The 17,300-nt window shown below is 41.8% G+C and overlaps 1 protein-coding gene across 5 annotated transcripts in view; it reads right to left on the bottom strand.

Moving 5' to 3' along the window:
- Window positions 1–17,300, bottom strand: part of UBE2W (ubiquitin conjugating enzyme E2 W) — a 38,090-nt gene that overhangs the window by 16,904 nt on the left and 3,886 nt on the right. The window contains exon 1 of one of the 5 annotated variants that reach the window (XM_065397804.1): window positions 12,762–12,848. The exons of 2 other annotated variants lie outside the window; for them this stretch is intronic. The gene's annotated coding sequence lies outside the window, so the exon portion shown is untranslated. Of the gene's footprint in view, window positions 1–9,160; window positions 9,196–11,525; window positions 11,595–12,761; window positions 12,849–17,300 lie in introns of those variants that run through there. 2 more of the 5 variants (XM_065397805.1, XM_065397806.1) reach the window with 2 other exon arrangements.

Here is a 17,300-nt window from a genome sequence, read left to right as displayed (position 1 = left end):
CAAAAGGTATTGCCCTAAATTATTTGGCAAGTTTGAATTAAATTCACAAATTGTTACAGGGGTACTGAAACATGCATTTTTCAGTTAATTCACCATTTGCCGAATTTTTTTTGCCCAGCTCTAAAGGGTAGACTATTAACCTGACTCTGTTTGCTCTCTAACTGTGCACATCAGTACTTAAAAGTCTTTGAGTTAAATAAATGCACCCTGAATTATCCCAAAATCAAGTATTACAAACTAAGGAAGTCAGATGTAAGGTTACACTTACAAGAAATAAAGGCATGTTAAGATATGGAAACACACAGAAGAGAGATGAATTAAGTTTGCATAGGCAACCTAATTTATTACGGTTTGATTCTGCAGCATTAAAATTATTGTAATGTAGTTTAATATGTTATTTAACAGAAGAAAACACATCTTGTATATTCTTCTGAAGGTAATAAAAACAGCTTGAAATTTAGGATTGCCTCACAATTCTATACTGGATTACTATAAATAAGAACATAAAACTTCCGAAGTGTAACAAAATAAGTATCTTTGCATAGTAACCGAAGTTTGAGATAATACTGTAAGTAATGCTTTATTACTCAACATATACCTAGGAACAGGTTAACTGACCTGTTTCCTATTTTGCCAGTATTAACTGAAATCCTGCATAAATACTTTCAAGTTCTAGTGATATGTTGCTTTTGTCAGATCAGATGAATTTCCTATTTTATCTATAAGATTCAACCTGTACCTGAGCTAAGTGGTGCTTAGAGTGACCAGACAGCAAATGTGAAAAATCGGGACAGGGGGGTAATAGGACCCTATATAAGAAAAAGACCCAAAAATCGGGACTGTCCCTATAAAATCGGGACATCTGGTCACCCTACTGGTGCTAATAAATTTCTGATTATAAATACTGTTTTTGCCTGAGTCGAGCACTCAATTGTTTCAAATAATCTGAGAATTGGCCCACAAATTGTCAGCCTGCACAAAAATTTTATGGAAAATATTTTAAACAGTAAAGCCACTTTTTTTGGTAGCTCCAGACCAACCATTTTAAAAATCTCAGCATTTTATTATTATTATTTACAGCAGAACAGTGATTTTTCTCTTTCTCTGTCTTAAAAGAAATCACATCAAGGTTAGTAGGCCCAAAATCTGACTTAGCTTTCAGATCACCTTCTCTGGATATAAAGACCCTGTAATATGTTTTGTCATCCCCAGAAAAATCCAATATAATCCATTTAAAATTATTGTACATTACTAATTTCATAGTCTACCCCTCCAACCACCACTCTTTTATTGCTTTCTGTCTATAAATTCCACCCTCACCCCTTAGTTAAACATGCTGTTTCAAATAATTTAACTTTGACCTAAACTACATTAGGTCTCAAGGTGAATAAAATCCTGGGTTTTTTTTAATATTTTCATTTTTTCTTAATTTAAATTTACTCTTTCATTTACACATTACTAGTTTTTTTACTTTCTTCATATTTTATAGTCTTAGGCCTGGTCTACACCAAAGTATTAGATAGACCTAGCTCAGGGCTGTGAAAAATTTTGCGCCTGTGTGATGTAGTTGGGTTGACCTAACCCTCACTGCAGATGCATTTAAGTTGATGGACGAATTCTTTGTTGACCTAGCTACCGCCTCTCTGAGAGGTGGATTACCTACAGCAGAGGGTCTCAAACTTCATTGCATTGTGACCCCTTCGGACAACAAAAATTACTACACAACCCGAAGGGCGGGGTGGGGGGGAAGAGAAGAGGCGGCAAAGCCTGAGCCAGCCCCAGGCACGAGGGCGGGGGGAGGGAGAGAGAGGAGGAATTTTCTCCTAACAAATTTCACACCTAATGCTCATCTATTCTGCAAAAGGCAAGTCCAGGGCCTCATTAATATCTCTACTGTAAGAACCCCACAAACTCTGACACAAAAGTGTAAGGGAACATGTTATATTCGCGAACACCACTTTCTGCTATTTTGAACTCCACAGCTCAAGAAAAAGATGAATGGAACCCCAGGCCAGCAGTGGGCTGAGCGGGGCCGGCGGCCGGGACCCCGATGGCAGGAGCCGGTAGATGGAAGGGGTCCCGGCCGCCGGCCCCGCTCAGCCCACAGCCAGTCTGGGGTTCCGGCCACCTGCCAGCCAGAGTCCTGGCCGCCAGCCCTGCTCAGCCCGCAGCCAGTCTGGGGTCCCGGCTGCCGGCCCCGCTCAGCCCGCTGCCTGCCTGGATGAACGGCCTGGGATAATGGCTGCCAGCCCTGCTCAGCCCGCAGCCAGCCTGGGTCCTGGCCACCGGCCCCGCTCAGCCCACAGCCAGTCTGGGGTTCCGGGCACCTGTCAGCCAGAGTCCTGGCCGCCAGCCCTGCTCAGCCCGCAGCCAGTCTGGGGTCCCGGCTGCCGGCCCCGCTCAGCCCGCTGCCTGCCTAGATGAACGGCCTGGGATAATGGCTGCCAGCCCTGCTCAGCCCGCAGCCAGCCTGGGTCCTGGCCACCGGCCCCACTCAGCCCGCTGCCAGCCTGGGATACCAGCCGTCGGCCCCGCCCACCTTGCTGCACTATTATTTACTTTACATACAACAATAGTTTAGTTATATAATATAGACTTATAGAGAGAGACCTTCTAAAAACGTTAAAATGTATTACTGGCACGCAAAACCTTAAATTACAGTGAATAAATGAAGACTTGGCACATCACTTCTGAAAGGCTGCCGACCCCTATTCTATATCAAAGGCACTCAAAACTGAAGGTTCCTGTCCATTTATTTTCTTTCAGTCTCAAATTGATGATTATTTTTCTCCCCTCCTCCCAGTCTAATTAGCAGAGACTGCAAGCATGCAAATGTATTTGACCTTGCCTCCAGAAACTCAAAAGGGGACAAAATATATACAAAACAAAGAGAATGTAAATTAAGTGCTAACCTATTTACACTACAATACAAAAAGGGGACATTCAATTAAATTTAAAGGCAGGTAATAAAAATTATTTTTGCACAATGCATAATTAACCTCATTGCCACTAAATCTCATTAAAAACTAAACAGTTTAACCTGTTTATTCACTTATATGGGTAAACAGAACAGTTACTTTAATCAGGATAAAAAAATCCCACAATCCAATTTAAAACTAAAGTTTCACATACATACTGAGATATCAGTATTTACACATTCAGTGTCCTTTAAATTGTTGCTGTGAGTTGAAGGTGTTTGGTCTGTAAACTGAATTAAAATTAAAAACATCTGTATAGTTTGAAATTTAGAACTGTGCTCTTTTCCAACAAAATGTTAGCAACTAACTTTCTTGTGCAATCTTGTTCCTTTTCCATTTGTGGCTCTCAGGCACAACATACTATTTCAGATTGCTCCACAGCTTTTGCAGGACTCTCACAACGTTAGACAAACACCTGTCAGGGATGGTCTAGATGAGGGGTTCTCAACCTTTTTCTTTCTGAGGCCTCCCCAACATGCTATAAAAACTCCACGGCCCACCTGTGCCACAACAACTGTTTTTCTGCATATAAAAGGCAGGGCCAGCGTTAGGGCCCCACGCTAAAGGGGGCCCTGTGAAGCTAAGGGCTAGTCTACACTGGCAACGTGTAGTCGCGGCAGAGCGCTGGGAGAGAGCTCTCCCAGTGCTCTAAAAAAACCCACCTCCACGAGGGGTGTAGCTACCAGCACTGGGAGCGCAGCGCTGTAACGTGCCAGTGTAGACAAGCCCTAAGTTGCTCAGGCTTCGGCTTCAGCCTTGGGTGGCAGGGCTTGGAACCCAAAGCTTCAGCCCCATGCATTGGGGCTTCGGCTTTCTGCCCTGGGCCACAGCAAGTCTAATGCCAGCCCTGATTAGCAGACCCCCTGAAACCTGCTCGGGGCCCCCCAACGGGCCCCAGACACCTGGTTGAGAACTACTGGTCTAGATAATACTTAGTGCTGTCATGAGCGCAGGGGACTGGACTAAATGACCTCTCGAAGTCCCCTCAAGTCCTATGATTCTACGATAATATTTACACCTTTTTTCAAAGATGATAGCAGCACAGCAGCCACGGCACTAGTCCTCCAACCTTAAATAATTCCCTATTACCAGATTCCAAGTGCTTGAACTACAAAATGCACATATATAATCAACCTCACGCAGATCACACCAGGTGCTTTCAAAATATATGAAATCAAATGGAATAATCCAGAAAAAAATTGCATAATACCAAGCAACCCATGGAAATAATGGGAGGAGCTTCCAACCCAATACTGAACGTATTGCTCTCCGGCACTAAAACCACTGTGTAGACCAGGGGTTCTCAGACTTTTGTTCTGGTGACCCCTTTCACACAGCAAGCCTCTGAGTGCGACCCCCTTTATACATTAAAAACACTTAAATATATTTAATACCATTATAAATGCTGGAGGCAAAGCGGGGTTTGTGGTGGAGGGTGACAGCTCGCGACCCCCCATGTAATAACCTTGCAACCCCCTGAGGGGTCCTGACCCCCAGTTTGAGAACCCCTGGTGTAGACCCTCCTCCCACATCTCTCCCTGAGCTTCAGAGTCCAAGCTGCAATGTCTACACAGCTGTTTTTAGCACTGTAGCATGAGCCAGAGTACATAGATGCGGGCTCTGAGATTCGCTGCCATAGATGCAGGCTCTGAGATTCGGGTTGTAAAATGTAGTGTATACATACCCTTAGTTGACACTACTGGAAAGAAGACACTATGGGTTTTCAAAGACAATAAGCAAACTTTTTTTCAAATGTGCTGGTCCAAACCAATAGATCATGTACGGTCATTGATTTACACGTCCAGCTGCCACTAACTGCCAAGTGAAAAATCCCCACTTACTTCTATATATGAATAGCTAAAGGTATATCCAATAGAATATTGATTTGGATATTCTGATTTTAAAAAAGCAAATAGAGCAAACAGTGCAAGCCCAGGAAATGAGCAACCCTACGAAAAAGCTAGAATGCATATGGAATGAAGGAAATGTTTTAGAAAAGAATTATTTTGGTTTGAATTTTCCAAAAGTTTATTTTAGGCCTGGTCTACACTATGAGTTTAGCTCGAATTTAGCAGCGTTAAATCGAATTAACCCTGCACCCGTCCACACAACGAAGCCATTTACTTTGAAATAAAGGGCTCTTAAAATCGATTTCTGCACTCCTCCCCGATGAGGGGAGTAGCGCCGAAATTGACATTGCCATTTTGAATTAGGGTTAGTGTGGCCGCAATTCGACGCTATTGGCCTCCAGGAGCTATCCCACAGTGCACCATTGTGACCGCTCTGGACAGCAATCTGAACTCGGATGCACTGGCCAGGTAGACAGGAAAAGCCCCACGAACTTTTGAATTTCATTTCCTGTTTGCCCAGCGTGGAGAGCACAGGTGACCACGCAGAGCTCATCAGCACAGGTAACCAGGCAGTCCGAGAATCGAAAAAGAGCACCAGCATGGACCGTATGGGAGGTACTGGATCTGATCGCTATATGGGGAGAGGATTCCGTGCTAGCAGAACTACGTTCCAAAAGACGAAATGCCAAAACATTTGAAAAACATCTCCAACTGCATGATGGAGAAAGGCCACAATAGGGACTCATATCAGTGCCGCGTGAAAGTTAAGGAGCTCAGACAAGCCTATCAAAAAACAAAGGAGGCAAACGGTCGCTCCGGGTCAGAGCCGCAGACATGCCGCTTCTACGCTGAGCTGCATGCAATTCTAGGGGGGGCCGCCACCACTACCCCACCTCTGACCGTGGATTCCGAGGAGGGGGTAATCTCAGCCATGCCTGAGGATTCTGCGGACGGTGAAGATGATGATGAGGAGGAGGACAATGAGCTTGCCCAGAGCACACAGCATTCCATTCTCCCCAACAGCCAGGATCTTTTTCTCAGCCTGACTGAAGTACCCTTCCCAACCCTCCCAAGTCGTTATCCCAGAAAATGAGGCCATGGAAGGGACTTCTGGTGAGTGTACCTTTGTAAATATAAAACATGGTTTAAAAGCAAGCGTTTTTTAATGATTAATTTGCCCTGAGGACTTGGGATGCATTCGCGGCCAGTACAGCTGCTGGAAAAGTCTGTTAATGTGTCTGGGGATGGAGCAGAAATCCTCCAGGGACATCTCCATGAAACTCTCCTGGAGGTACTCCAAAAGCCTTTCCACAAGGTTTCTGGGCAGTGCAGCCTTATTCCGTCCTCCATGGTAGGACACTTGACCACGCCATGCTAGTAGCAAGTAATCTGGTATCATTGCATGACAAAGCCTGGCAGCGTATCGTCCCGGTGTTTGCTGGCATTCAAGCAACATCCATTCTTTATCTCGCTCTGTTATCCTCAGGAGAGTGATATCGTTCATGGTAACCTAGTTGAAATATGGGAATTTAATTAAGTGGACAGCGGTGGCCGTTCCTCTGGGCTGGTTTGCCTATGGCTGAAAAGAAATCCTTCCCTGCAGTTAGCCAAACGGGAGGCGGAGGGGGAGAAAGAATCATTGGCGCTGAGCTTTTCGCGTTTGGCTAGCAGGGATCTTCCCTGATACCAGCCATGCGGTGGGGGGGAGGGGTAAAGCGATCATCCCAGAGAATTGGATTGGGGGGGGGGGTTAGTTTGGTTTCTGCTGCTGCACGTTAACAGGAAAACCGCAGCACTCAACGGGCTTTGCTTGATATGTGGGAAAGGAGGGCACTGCTTTTAGGAAGGCTGCAGAAGCCGAAAGACAATGGCTTACCATGGCCGCATGCAAGCCGAATTCTGTTGCCCGGACCTGCGTCTGTGATCTCTAACACCAAAGCCGCAGGCTCTCAATATTAAGATGCATAATGCGACCTTGTACCAAAATCACATGTGCTATGTAATGTGAATAATGTTGTTCACCGTGAAAGAGTATAAGCATTGTTCTGTAAAATGTATCTTTTTAAATACTTCTCTACCTTTTTTCCCTCCCTCCCGCAGCTGCAAATTTTTCAAGCCTCCCTCCTCCGTCCCGAAGGCTATCTCAGATAAGGCGGCGAAAAAAAAGGAGGCCCTCCCCCCTCACCATGTTCCATAGCCTCCTCACCCAGACGTGTAAGAACGCGGCGGGGGGGGGGGGGGGGGAGAAGCTCCATGCACCCTCCCACTCCACCCCAGTGGACAGCTCAAGCAAAAGGCTGTCATTATTTTGAACTTTTTTAGTGGCCTTTTCCTTCCCTCCTATCCTCCTCCCAAACCCCACCCGGGCTACCTTGTCAGTTCTCTCCCTATGTTTATAATCAATTAATAAAGAATACATGATTTTTAAACTATAGTGACTTTATTTCCTTTGAAAGCAAGCTGTGATCGAAGGGGGGAGGGTGGTTTGCTTACAGGGAATGAGTCAATCAAGGGGGCGGGTTTTCAACAAACAGAACTTTCACACCGTAGCCTGGCCAGTCATGAAACTGGTTTTCAAAGCTTCCCTGATGCGCAGCGCTTCCTGGTGTGCTCTTCTAATCGCCCTGGTGTCTGGCTGTGTGTAATCAGCGGCCAGGCGATTTGCCTCAGCCTCCCACCCCGTCATAAAGGTCTCCCCATTACTCTCATAGAGATTGTGGAGCACACAGCAAGCAGCAATAACAATGGGAATATTAGTTTGGCTGAGGTCTGAGCGAGTCAGTAATGTGCGCCAGCGACCCTTTAAACATCCAAATTCACATTCTACCACCATTCTGCACTTGCTCAGCCTATAGTTGAACAGCTCCTGACTACTGTCCAGGCTGCCTGTGTATGGCTTCATGAGCCATGGCATTAAGGGGAAGGCTGGGTCCCCAAGGATAACTATAGGCATTTCAACATCCCCAACGGTTATCTTCTGGTCTGGGAAGTAAATCCCTTGCTGCAGCCGTTTAAACAGAGTAGTGTTCCTGAAGACGCGAGCGTCATGAACCCTTCCCGGCCATCCCATGCTGATGTTGGTGAAACTTCCCTTGTGATCCACCAGTGCTTGCGACACCATTGAAAAGTACCCCTTGCGGTTTATGTACTGGCTACCCTGGTGCTCCGGTGCCAAGATAGGGATATGGGTTCCATCTATCGCCCCACCACAGTTAGGGAATCCCATTGCAGCAAAGCCATCCACTATGACCTGCACATTTCCCAGAGTCACTACCTTTGGTACCAGCAGCTCAGTGATTGTTTTGGCTACTTGGATCACAGCAGCCCCCACAGTAGATCTGCCCACTCCAAATTGATTCCCGACTGACCGGTAGCTGTCTGGCGTTGCAAGCTTCCACAGGGCTATCGCCACTCGCTTCTCAACTGTGAGGGCTGCTCTCATCTTGGCATTCTGGCGCTTCAGGGCAGGGGAAAGCAAGTCACAAAGTTCCATGAAAGTGCCTTTACGCATGTGAAAGTTTCGCAGCCACTGGGAATCATCCCACACCGGCAACACTATGCGGTCCCACCAGTCTGTGCTTATTTCCCGGGCCCAGAATCGGCGTTCAATCGCTATAACCTTCCCCCATTAACAGCATGATCTCCAAAGCGCCGGGGCCTGCAATTTGATAGAATTCTGTGTCCATGTCCTCATCACTCTCGTCGCCGCGCTGCCGTAGCCGCCTCTTCCTCGCCTGGTTTTGCAGGTTCTGGTTCAGCATAAACTGCACGATAACGCGCGAGGTGTTTACAATGTTCATGACTGCTGTCTTGAGCTGAGCGGGCTCCACGCTTGCCGTGGTATGGCGTCTGCACTGTTCACCCAAGAAAAAAGGCGCAAAATGGTTGTCTGCCGTTGCTTTCCCAGAGGGAGGGGGAGGATGTACCCAGAACCACCCGCAACAATGTTTTTGGCCCCATCAGGCATTGGGATCTCAACCCAGAATTTCAATGGGCGGAGGAGACTGCGGGAACTATGAGGTAGTTATGGGATAGCTACCCACAGTACAACGCTCCGGAAGTCGATGCTAGCCTCGGTACATGGACGCACACCACCGAATTAATGTGCTTAGTGTGGCCGCATACACTCGACTTTATACAATCGGTTGCCAAAAATCGAATTCTGTAAATTCAGATTAATCCCGAAGTGTAGATATACCCTTAGTGACAATGGAGACGAGAAAGATTTTAAAAATAAGAGGCATCTAGCTTTGTGGACTAGTTAATTCTAACAGTGTTCTATACTGCCAGGTGGCAGACCTATGTTATTTATTATTTGTATTACAACAGTACCTAGGAGCTCCAGAGAGGAATCCGGACCCAGTAGTCCTGGCATCCAACCATCCTCTGGAAATATATCTGCTATGATGTGGGACAAAAAAAGGTCAAAACCAATGTGAAATACGGATTTTTAGAGTGACGTGCTTAATACAATTTATTTAACTTTTAAAACTACTACTTCATATATCTTTTACTAAACAAGTCTACACTAGCATGGATATGTTGCGCATTCTTATGGATAGACAGGACCACGTATTACAACACCCATGAACAATTCTATTTCATTTACATGTTCTTTGATCAAGTCTCAAGGACCTGATGCGGCACTAAACTCCCAACAATACTGACGTTTCAGTTTGTAATAAACACACACTATCACAGAAGCATTTCATTATATCTAAAACCACATGTAGAGGGAAAAGGAAACCGCAAAGGTTAAAATAATCAGTTATATTCTAATGGCAAAAATAATGAATACTGCCACTACAGCAACATGCTGCCTCACTTATGAAACATACAGCAGCATTTAGTTCTGAAAGATCAGTACACAGACGTAAATGAGTAAGTTGAAAATATAAAACACAACATGACAAACTTCTCTAGCTAGACTAGAGCTTGCAATCAGACGCATGTGGACAGATGCTTCCACCCCCAAAGAGACCCGCTAATATTAAAGACCTGACTGTAGAATCAGAAACCCATTTAAGTTTCTTTTTACATATAAATTGAACAGAAACAAAGTTATTTTACTTTTAATTTGCCCACCAATATAGCCATTTATATTTTCTTTCTGAAAACATTTAGAAGAACTAGTATTTTTCAGACTGTTCTTTCCCTGCTCCCCCAAGTTGAAACAACCAGGAATGTTTATTTCTTTCCATGATAATATATTGAATTTTCAGCAGTTTTTATTTAGCACAGTAAAATATTGGGGTTAGGTAAGTAGGTCAAATGAACTACTTCAAGACAAGATTTCTACAGACTACTTAGGATATGCAGTTTCTAGCTACTGTAATCATGCAACAAATGTCAAAGATTTATTATGCAATATTATTTTTAAGTGAGACAGCTTAAAATTCATACCTGTTTACCAGGCATCACCATTCATAACAGCTGAACATAGCAGTTGACAACCAAAGCGTTGGTTGTCTTAAACCAATTCTAAATCTAAAAAACAGCATATCCCACACTCTTGGAAATGCATGCACAAAATTATAGGTGCAGTTACAACTGGTCATTTGACACATTTTTTCTTCAAGATATTTGCAAATACAGTGACTGAATGCACTCATTCAATATGTAAACATATGCATATTTTATATGTGCAATTCTGAAACACCAGATGTAGTCTAATTTTTTAGATTATATATTACATATAAATATATATTATGGTTGTAAAGTTAAGCACTCAAAAGTTAAGTGCCAAAATTAAGGCTGCCTGTGCAATCTCAATTCAGTCTGCTTCTGCAAATATGTTATGATTGACTTGGCCACATCATGTAGGAAGTCTGTGCCAGAGCTAGAAATGGAACACAGCTCTCAGAGACTCAGAGACTCATAGACTTTAAGGTCAGAAGGGACCATTGTGGTCATCTAGTCTGACCTCCCGCATGATGTCCCATTCCATTAAAGAACATTCTTTTGTGTTTTCTCTTCTTGCAACTCTATCTCATTCACTGTCCATCCTGTGGTACTTAATGAGGCAAGGGTCTGTAGAATAAATAACATGGCACCATGTAATTGAAGACTATTTTAATGCACAACAGGGCAGCATTAAGGTTATACAGGCAACCTTAATTCTGCCATTTCCTTAACTGAGAGTAAACTTTGCAACCTTAACATTCTTTTAATGTAGGGGGTTTTTTTTGTATGTCGTTTCCTACATATTTCTGAAAAGCAAACTGAAAAAACAGAAATTCCATCATAAAGAACCATATGAACCACCACAGGGGCAACCAAGAGGATTGGAAGTCAGGACCTTTAGATTCACAGCATATACCATTACACTTCAGCTAAAGGAGAAGGCTGTAGCAGAAGTAGATTGCCATTATCCTCCATGAGAACCAGACACTAGAAAAGACAGCATACAGTTTGTGGTCAGAAAATAATTGTATAAGCACTAGCGAAGGAATGTTGGGAATCAGGATTGTTGGATTCTATTTCTCGCTCTGGATGGAAGTGTGATTTAATGGTTAAAGAGAGCATACCTAAGCACACTGATCTGACACATTTGTTCCAAAAGTGAGTGTGGCTAAGCAGATGAGACATGGATCTTCCATATTAGAGGTCTGGGTTCTATTCCTAACACAAGTCATTTCTGGTAGAGCTATCTCTCAGTTACCCTGCCTATAAAGAGGGGAAATGATCCGTTCCTTACCTGCCAAGGGCATACGGCCTCTCTCAAACAATAAAGGCTGGGAAATGCACAGAATTAACAGGAAGTCAGTGGAAGTGCTGAGACTAGAAAACTCCTGATGGCTCTGCACGGGGTCCAAGAGCATTCTCACAGATTTTAGCTGCAAGGAGCCCTACTGAGCACATAAAAATAACAACTTAATTTGCAGTGATTATAACCGAAACTGGATGGGATTTAGAAATGGAACCTTCCAATTGCAGGACTATCCCACTTCCAAATTTTGAGTTCTTCCTCCAAACCTGCTGCTAGAACTCTTCAAAGTAGCAGCTGGATTATTTTTTCCCCCTTATCTGGTAAAACTGCCTATTTTTCCCCTCATATCATTCTCCAAAAAGGCTGAATCATTCTTCCTAAAACCGAAAAATATTCAGCCTTAAGCAGAAAACAAGCATGGAAAATTTCAGCCACAATGGTTCAAGTTTAGTAAAGTTACAAGCAACTGAACTCATGCTTATAATGGAAAGCGTTAGAAAACCATAAATGTGCATAAATGTCAATCTCAAAGAAAGGAAAATTAAGAACCTGCACACATCAGGCATCTGAGCCTGCATTTCTTGCACACCCTAACCTGTCACTGATTTCAAGAGATCTTTGAGGTGCACAATGAAGGCAGAATCAAGTCCTAAGCAGGTAACCATATTGTCTCTATATAAATCCATGGTATGCCCACATCTTGTATACTGCGTGCAGATGTGGTCGCCCCATCTCAAAAAAGTTCTCTCAGATTAGAAAAGGTACAGAAAAGAACAACAAAAATGATTAGGGGTATGGAACAGCTTCCACATCAGGAGAGATTAATAAGACTGGGACTTTTCAGCTTGGAAATGAGACGACTAAGGGGGATATGATAGAGGTCTATAAAACCAGGACTGGTGTAGTGAAAGTAAATAAGGAAGTGGTATTTACTCCTTCTCATAATACAAGAACTAGGGGTCACCAAATGAAATTAATAGGCAGCAGGTTTAAAACAAACAAAAGGAAGTATTTCTTCATTCAACATACAGTCAACCGGTGGAACTCTTTGTCAAAGGATGTTGTGAAGGCCAACAGTATAACAGGGTTAAAAAAAAGAACTAAAGTTCATGGAGGGTAGGTCCACCAATGGCTATTAGCCAGGATGGGCAGGAATGGTGTCCCTAGCCTCTGTTTGCCAGAAGCTGGGAATGGGCGATAGGGGATAGATTACTTGATGATTACCTGTTCTGTTCATTCCCTCTGAAGCACCTGGCATTGGCCATTGTCGGAAGACAGGATACTGGGCTAGATGGACCTTTGGTCTGACCCAGTATGGCTGTTCTTATGTTCTTAACTATTGCACGTTTGGATGCTAGAGACAATCAAATTTGATTAGTTCATATGATTATTAAATTTGCATACGTCTAAAAGATTAGTAAATCAGAAGTTAGGCAGTTTTAGATTATAACCATCATATGGATAAACAGGAAAAGGCATTTTAACTTCCCACTCATAGCTGTTTTAATAGGGAACTTGCATCACTCAATCTTATTGCATTAGAAACTAACAGTTCCCAAGTAGACCGCAGAACCAAAAAACGTGTTAACTTCTGTTGGTGTACACCGAAACACTGTATTACTAGCAGTCTCAGATTAAGGGAAGGGGAGAAGTAGGGCATTTCCTGATTTTCAGTGTCTTCAATAGTCTCTCTGAAGGAAACATTAAATAAATGTTTATCATATTAAGTTATGATAGGGGTTTTTTTGTAGTTAACTGTACCTTGGGACTGGCTGTGAAGATCTGTATTTCTTTTTTAGGAACTTATATTTAAAAAGGTTTTCTTTAAAATATTTTGAAAACAGGCCCCATATGAAGCTCCAAAATCCAAGAATGAGCTTCCAATGCACACAGAATGTATCTGGGGTCCACTATCCCCCTCCACAATTTTCAACACCATAGAAAGTTGAAATTTTTGGTGTACATTCTATAAAAACCTAGCCTCTTGTTTTTGTTTTGGTGGAGTTTTATTGGTATTAACACTAAAATAAAATTATTATCAAGCTGTAAAAATTTAATGAGCTATATTTTAAGATGATTTCCTTTCCAAAAGTAGTCATTTTAGTTTTGATATTTGTATCAAAAATGTATTTCCAAATCACGAAATAAAAATGATGCAAAGATTATGCCAATGAAATTGAAGGATTATCAAGGAATAATCTAGCAGTTCTACTGAGAAAAGATCTGACACTAAATCTTTCCCTGACCAAACAAAAAATAGTTAAATTGGATTTAAGTATCATTCCAATATATTGTAAGATTTGCTATAATGAGATCAAAACCTTTTTCTAAATTTATAAACATCGGCTGTGGACATCTTAAATTTGGAACAGTCACTGCACTGATCCACTGATTATACCACTGCCATAATCCCAGTTTCCCTTTATCATCTCTTTTCACACAAACTTGAATTCTGAGAAGACATTTTAACTGTGTGCACAGAGGTATATATGGAACCAAGTCTGAGGTATATGCTTTAATACCATACTAGCCTTTGTTCTTTTCATGTGATTAATACACTTTCATGAGTTAGGTACAGGTCATTTGTATATGTAGATATCAAATCTCAGCAAATACAGAGCTAACGTAATTCACGACACACGGCGCTTGACTGATTGGACTGTAGGCCTTCAGTATGGTATTTGTATAATCAGGATTTTATTTTTGCCTTGAAAACTGCCTCACACATGAGCCAATGTAAAAATACATCTATATTTCAAATCTTTTAATGTAATGCTATGTGATTTTGTTTGTGCAATGAAGTTTTAGGCATTTTGCTAAAATTTAGAAGAAATTACATTTTCAAGTATTAATGCTAAAAATGTCAGTGCATAAGGACTGTGAGTTACAAGTCTTTAAACAAGGGAAAAGCTACCACCAATTTTATCCAGGGATTTTATAAAGTGTGCATGGTTTGTATGCATCACCAAATCCTCAAGACAAAACTATATTATAGTTAATAAATTTAGGTGAATTTTTACATTATTTACATCTGCCTCTTACATGAGGAAGATGTCAACATCTGCTCAATAAGCAGCAGCAGTCCAAAAAGCAAACAGAATGTTAGGAACCATCAGGAAAAGGATAGATAATAAGACAGAAAATATCATAATATAAATCCATAGTATGCCCACACCTTGAATACTGAGTGCAGTTCTGGGCACATTAGAATAGGAAAAAGGAGGGCAAGAAAAATTATTAGGGGTATGGAACAGCCTCTATAGGATCAAAAAACGCTAGTACTGTTCATCTAAGAAAAGAGAGAGAGAGAGAGAGAGGTAGGGGTGGGTGGGTGGGTGGGGGTGTGTGTGTGTGTGTGTGTGTGTGTGTGTGTGTGTGTGTGTGAAGTCTTAAAAAAATCATGAATGGTGTGTCAGAAGTCTAAAAAAATCATGAATAAGAAAGTGTTATTTACTCCGTCTCATAATACAAGAACTAGAGGTCACCAAATGAAATTAATAGGCAGCAGGTTTAAAACAAACAAAAGGAAGTACTTCTTCCCACAACACACAATCAACCTGTGAAACTCATTGTCAGGGGACATTGTAAGGCCAGAAGTATAACTGGGTTAAAAAAAAAAATTAGATAAGTTAATGGAAGATAGGTCCATCAATGGCTATTAGCAAAGATGGTCAGTGACCCAACCCCATATTATGGGTGTCCCTAAATCTCTGACTGCTAGAAGCTGGGCCTGGACAATAGGTGATGTATCATTTGATAAATTTCCCTGCTCTATTTACTCCCTCGAGCATCTGGCACCAGCCACACTCAGAAGGCAGGCTATTGGGCTAGATGAACCATTGTTCTGACCCAGTATGGGCATTCTTATGTTCTTACTCATGAGTTTAACCTCTGTAAATAGTGGAAGCAGCAACAGTAGCCAATATAGTTGAGACTTCATAAGCAAATCCACACTATCCACTTGCTTTAAGACATTCATAACTTTCAAATAACTTCATATTCAAATAATTTCAAACGGGGCGGAGTAGAGCTGTGGCTGGGGGTCAGAGCTGGGCTGGGGGCAGAGTGGAGCTGGGTGGCACTTCCTCCCCAGGGCCCCATGGGGGGCTGACCTGGGCCCTGCCGCACGCCCCCTCAACTGTTCTTCCACACCCCTCTAGGAGAGCATGCCCAAAGTTTGGGGACCACTGATGTAGTATAATGAAATGTAGGATCATTTCTATGAATAAGGAATGTCTATTACATTGTTATATTATGTACAACAGCAACTACATCAAGATATTACTATAACCAAATAAAACCTCAATAAGTTTGTGGATCAGAGTTGTTTTAAAATTTAAACAAGTCCCCTGATAATCAGCTCCCAAATAAAAATAGTGGACAACCTATTGCAGCGAGAACTAGATTTAATACTTACTGTGATTTTTAGAACCAGACACTGGAGATCGAAAATGTCACATAACCTATTTTCACATACTTGTTCCAGTCTAGTTTTAAAGATGACCTAAAAAGGTTTTTTTTTTTAAAAACTTGCTAGAGCATCTTCATCATTAAAGTGACCTGAAAGGTTTGTGGGAGGATTTCTGGTTTTGTTTAAAGGTTTTTCTCCTGTTCGTTTTGTACCTCAGAAGGAATGAGGAATAACAATTCTGATCTTCCCTTGTTTGCTGCAGGTATTGAGGGCCTCAAAATCTATATTGTCAGCTTTCACACTTTAATTGGAGTAACTGGGTTGTTCAATCTTTAACAAAGATTCCTCTAGCCAATATATTAGTCATTAAAGTTAAACAGATATCAACAAAACACAAAGTATTGTAGCCAGTTTAAAGATCTCCACTATTCTTAATTGTTTAACATTCACTCTAAATCAAAAGCTTCTCTTCCATTTTACAGATTTCTCATTAAATAACTGAACAGAATCTCTCAACTTCAAGAAAATGTTACAAAAATGTGCTATAAAAATATGTTTTAAAAGGCTACATAATTAGTAAGATGGAAACAAAAACAATGCTTCACTAGCTCCCTGATCAAAAGGCCTAGGGAAATAAGGGGTCCCTTAGACACTATCAGTGAGTTTAACAGATACACTCGAGATTAACATCTATAATGTAAAAACAAGCACTAAATTAGACTTTCCCACTGCCATATTTTCCAAGAAACAGACACTAGCTAAAACATTATTATTAATACTAGACAGCACTTTGCATCTGTGGATCTCAAAGTGCTTTACAAAGGTGGCAGTCATCTTCCTTTTACAGATAGGCAAACTGAAAAACAGGTGTGCTCTTGTACAGCTTATTTCACAACACAGACTAGTGGCAAACACAGGAACAGCCCAGGTTGTATCTCCTTACAGCTTCACAACAGTCTCTTCCACATAGTTTTTATACATATCTACAGAAGGTTTTTTTTTTCCCCATAGAAACTTTTGGGGACATAATTTATAATTAGTCAAAACTAAGCTGCATAAAGAATTCTGAATGTTAAATAAAGACCAAACTGCAAAAATAATCTGGCATACAGATTCTTACAGAAAATGGAGACAAAAGATCTATTAGCCCATCCTCCTGCTAAATCGGGATTGTCTGGTACTGTATGTTTTCACGTGCTTTATTCAGTCTTGTTTTAAATTACTCATAAAGCTGGACTTCCATTACTTTCTTGGGAGACCATTCCAGAGTCTAATACATTTCACTCACAGAATTTCCTAGTCTATTATAATTATTATTTTTGCACTTATTCATATTGTTAGAGAGCTTATTC

This window comes from Emys orbicularis, chromosome 2, assembly GCF_028017835.1.
Source record: "Emys orbicularis isolate rEmyOrb1 chromosome 2, rEmyOrb1.hap1, whole genome shotgun sequence".
NCBI classification, from domain to species: domain Eukaryota; kingdom Metazoa; phylum Chordata; order Testudines; family Emydidae; genus Emys; species Emys orbicularis.
Note: the sequence above shows the minus strand (reverse complement) of the source record. Positions and strands in the feature narration are given on the sequence as shown.